Source organism: Schistocerca serialis, unplaced genomic scaffold (genome assembly GCF_023864345.2).
Source record: "Schistocerca serialis cubense isolate TAMUIC-IGC-003099 unplaced genomic scaffold, iqSchSeri2.2 HiC_scaffold_571, whole genome shotgun sequence".
NCBI lineage: Eukaryota > Metazoa > Arthropoda > Insecta > Orthoptera > Acrididae > Schistocerca > Schistocerca serialis.
The window spans coordinates 1-5000 of NW_026048159.1; the positions used below are offsets into that span (position 1 = coordinate 1).

Here is a 5000-nt window from a genome sequence, read left to right on the forward strand (position 1 = left end):
GCTTAGTAATATGCTTAAATTCAGCGGGTAGTCTCGCCTGCTCTGAGGTCGTTGTACGAGGTGTCGCACGCCACACCGCCAGCCGGCTGTGCACGCTACCGAGTAAGTACCGGTATGCGAACCGCCAGGCGACGGGCGCGCATCGCACGTTTAAGGAGGCGCGGCCGGCCCCACAGGCGGCCGCGACGCTCCCAGGTCTGCGAAGCGGGGCAAACGCCGCGCGCTTCAGTATACGTAGCCGACCCTCAGCCAGACGTGGCCCGGGAACGGAATCCATGGACCGCAATGTGCGTTCGAAACGTCGATGTTCATGTGTCCTGCAGTTCACATGTCGACGCGCAATTTGCTGCGTTCTTCATCGACCCACGAGCCGAGTGATCCACCGTCCTGGGTGATCTTTTCTTAGTTTCCACTGTCTCTTTCAAGACAGTTGCATAGGCGGGACGTAGGCGTGTGGCGGCCCCTGTTCAAGCGTTCTGTGTCCAACAGCCTCACGGCCGATGGGCGTCGTACGGCTCCACACCGGAGCGGACAGGCAGTCGGGCGAAAGTCATTCAAAACCGGCGCCAGGCGCCAGGTGCCGCAGGCCAGCCGCTCCAGCGCTTCAGCGCTCGTACCACACAACATTGGCGTTAGTTTTGAGAAGCACGCGTGGTTCCGCACGCGGCGCACGGCTACTGCGAGCCGTACAGGTAGCGTGTTGCGCGACACGACACGCACATCGAAAGACATGCAGTCTAGTCGGTAATGATCCTTCCGCAGGTTCACCTACGGAAACCTTGTTACGACTTTTACTTCCTCTAAATGATCAAGTTTGGTCATCTTTCCGGTAGCATCGGCAACGACAGAGTCAATGCCGCGTACCAGTCCGAAGACCTCACTAAATCATTCAATCGGTAGTAGCGACGGGCGGTGTGTACAAAGGGCAGGGACGTAATCAACGCGAGCTTATGACTCGCGCTTACTGGGAATTCCTCGTTCATGGGGAACAATTGCAAGCCCCAATCCCTAGCACGAAGGAGGTTCAGCGGGTTACCCCGACCTTTCGGCCTAGGAAGACACGCTGATTCCTTCAGTGTAGCGCTGCGTGCGGCCCAGAACATCTAAGGGCATCACAGACCTGTTATTGCTCAATCTCGTGCGGCTAGAAGCCGCCTGTCCCTCTAAGAAGAAAAGTAATCGCTGACAGCACGAAGGATGTCACGCGACTAGTTAGCAGGCTAGAGTCTCGTTCGTTATCGGAATTAACCAGACAAATCGCTCCACCAACTAAGAACGGCCATGCACCACCACCCACCGAATCAAGAAAGAGCTATCAATCTGTCAATCCTTCCGGTGTCCGGGCCTGGTGAGGTTTCCCGTGTTGAGTCAAATTAAGCCGCAGGCTCCACTCCTGGTGGTGCCCTTCCGTCAATTCCTTTAAGTTTCAGCTTTGCAACCATACTTCCCCCGGAACCCAAAAGCTTTGGTTTCCCGGAGGCTGCCCGCCGAGTCATCGGAGGAACTGCGGCGGATCGCTGGCTGGCATCGTTTATGGTTAGAACTAGGGCGGTATCTGATCGCCTTCGAACCTCTAACTTTCGTTCTTGATTAATGAAAACATACTTGGCAAATGCTTTCGCTTCTGTTCGTCTTGCGACGATCCAAGAATTTCACCTCTAACGTCGCAATACGAATGCCCCCGCCTGTCCCTATTAATCATTACCTCGGGTTCCGAAAACCAACAAAATAGAACCGAGGTCCTATTCCATTATTCCATGCACACAGTATTCAGGCGGGCTTGCCTGCTTTAAGCACTCTAATTTGTTCAAAGTAAACGTGCCGGCCCACCGAGACACTCACTCAAGAGCACCCTGGTAGGATTGCAACGGGGTCCGCCTCGGGACGCACGAGCACGCACGAGGCGCGTCGCACGCCTTCAGCTCGCCCCACCGGCAGGACGTCCCACGATACATGCCAGTTAAACACCGACGGGCGGTGAACCAACAGCGTGGGACACAAATCCAACTACGAGCTTTTTAACCGCAACAACTTTAATATACGCTATTGGAGCTGGAATTACCGCGGCTGCTGGCACCAGACTTGCCCTCCAATAGATACTCGTTAAAGGATTTAAAGTGTACTCATTCCGATTACGGGGCCTCGGATGAGTCCCGTATCGTTATTTTTCGTCACTACCTCCCCGTGCCGGGAGTGGGTAATTTGCGCGCCTGCTGCCTTCCTTGGATGTGGTAGCCGTTTCTCAGGCTCCCTCTCCGGAATCGAACCCTGATTCCCCGTTACCCGTTACAACCATGGTAGGCGCAGAACCTACCATCGACAGTTGATAAGGCAGACATTTGAAAGATGCGTCGCCGGTACGAGGACCGTGCGATCAGCCCAAAGTTATTCAGAGTCACCAAGGCAAACGGACCGGACGAGCCGACCGATTGGTTTTGATCTAATAAAAGCGTCCCTTCCATCTCTGGTCGGGACTCTGTTTGCATGTATTAGCTCTAGAATTACCACAGTTATCCAAGTAACGTGGGTACGATCTAAGGAACCATAACTGATTTAATGAGCCATTCGCGGTTTCACCTTAATGCGGCTTGTACTGAGACATGCATGGCTTAATCTTTGAGACAAGCATATGACTACTGGCAGGATCAACCAGGGAGCTGCGTCAACTAGAGCTGAGCAGCCGGCCGCCCGGGAGTGTGTCCCGGGGGCCCGCGCGAACACGCAAGCGTCCGCTCAATTATTCTGCAAACAGGAGGAGGCTGAGCTCCCCTGCACAATACACCTCGAAACCCTCTCAGGTCCCGGCGGCGCGCAGCGCCGTCCTAAGTACTTGGTCGGGTTCGAGAGAGGCGCAATCGCCCGGAGTTTGGCGAGTAGACGCTTTAGGTGCGACCACCCGTGCTCCCAACTGAGCTTGCCGCTGCCGACAGAGGCCCGGGAGCGTGCTGTCGTGGCATTGCCGGCGGGAGACAACACGCGCCACCTACGGTGGCCGGCAGCTCCAACGCCAGCGCCACAGAAGGACAAAAGCCCCACTTGGGTGCCGAAGCGAACTCTCCCAGCACAGCGCACGCGCCAACACGTCCGCACAGCTGCGATACAATCCACCTGCGAGAACCGCAGAGGCGACCGAGCAGCAGACGGCGTCGCGGCGCCGAGCGCCGGGCGGCGGCGCATCCTCAGCGCACACAGTCCTCAATCGGACCAGCACACTGCAGATGTCCACCGCGCTTCGCACCGGGCCCGCGAGGACCTACTTTGGCCGCACGGCGCCGCGTGCAGGGTGCGCCGGCGCGCAGCTGCGCCGCCTGCCGCCTCCGTCGGCCGGCGCGCCTGCCACTGGCCGCCCCCACCAGCCGGCTGTAGCGCGTGCGCCCACGCACCGCGCGGCCAGCACGCCGGGAGGCCCCCCCTCACCGGCCGGGGACGGTCCCACCCAGCCACCGCCGCGTATCGCTTCACACCCACATGCCATTCACGTTCGTGGGCATGGTGGGTATCGCTGAAACAACCGGTTGGTAGCTCAACCGATCGTCGCCATCACTGATTCACCTCTAGCGAGAACAACCGCACCACAACGGTTTACCAGTTCTTCATTTGCGTAACGTCACCAGCAAACGTAGACGTCCATCGCCATTTGCAAATTCAACGATTGTTGCATGCCTGTGTCAGGTGTCACGACACACTATGTCTGCCCACATACACGCAACAACATGTGCACGCTTCGCGAACACGTGGAAGGTGGCCCCCGTACGTATGCGATGTCCATTGCGCGAACGACTGTCAACCGGCCTCTGTCGCATGTCGCAGATGTGGAACGCAGTGCACCATGCTATCACGGTGTGTGAGAAGAGACGACTACGTCTGACAACACGCGCCACTACATCAACAGACGGCTCATGCTGATCGCCATCCACGGCATACCATACTTCAATCCAGCTCTTATAGGGAGACGACACGTAGCTGAGTGCACAATATTTGGACCGTATGGTTCGCCGTTGTTGGCGCAGTCGTGGTACGGTCACACATGTACCACGATGTATCATTCAGTACATGAGGACCAATGTGCAGTACAGTGTGTGATTTGGACGTACAACATCAGCGGACAGTTGACACAAGCCGTACCACAACGTAGGCTGTGCTTCGCCATGCGAATGCCAATGAACAACTGCGAAGGGCATTGAGCATGTACGTCCTGCTGCCATCCGCATTACAGTGTATAGCTGCAAGGTGTTTAACATGAAGCGATACTCTGGGGACCGGGCAGTGCGAGTAGCAAACTATATTGCGGGGGTTGCAGTTAGGCAACACTACACTAATTTAACGCGTCGTATGACAATTACAGAGCAGGTTAAGGCCCAACGTGTGTTGGGTTAAGGTACAATATAGGTTAGGTTAAGGTACAATATAGGTTAGGTTACGGTACAATATGGGTTAGGTTAAGGGACAATATGGGTTAGGTTAAGGGACAATATAGGTTAGGTTAAGGGACAATATGGGTTAGGTTAAGGGACAATATGGGTTAGGTTAAGGGACAATATGGGTTAGGTTAAGGGACAATATGGGTTAGGTTAAGGGACAATATAGGTTAGGTTAAGGGACAATATAGGTTAGGTTAAGGGACAATATAGGTTAGGTTAAGGGACAATATAGGTTAGGTTAAGGGACAATATAGGTTAGGTTAAGGGACAATATAGGTTAGGTTAAGGGACAATATAGGTTAGGTTAAGGGACAATATAGGTTAGGTTAAGGGACAATATAGGTTAGGTTAAGGGACAATATAGGTTAGGTTAAGGGACAATATAGGTTAGGTTAAGGGACAATATAGGTTAGGTTAAGGGACAATATCGGTTAGGTTAAGGGACAATATGGGTTAGGTTAAGGGACAATATAGGTTAGGTTAAGGGACAATATAGGTTAGGTTAAGGGACAATATAGGTTAGGTTAAGGGACAATATAGGTTAGGTTAAGGGACAATATAGGTTAGGTTAAGGGACAA

At 54.3% G+C, this 5000-nt stretch overlaps 2 non-coding genes across 2 annotated transcripts; both read right to left on the bottom strand.

The window, feature by feature from the left end:
* Positions 1-239: 239 nt before the first annotated feature.
* Positions 240-394, bottom strand: LOC126448146 (5.8S ribosomal RNA). Its single transcript, XR_007584017.1, has one exon. It is a non-coding gene; the product is annotated as a 5.8S ribosomal RNA (ribosomal RNA).
* Positions 395-745: 351 nt separating this feature from the next.
* On the bottom strand, positions 746-2656 carry LOC126448153 (small subunit ribosomal RNA). Its single transcript, XR_007584022.1, has one exon. It is a non-coding gene; the product is annotated as a small subunit ribosomal RNA (ribosomal RNA).
* Between the last annotated feature and the right edge of the window lie 2344 nt (positions 2657-5000).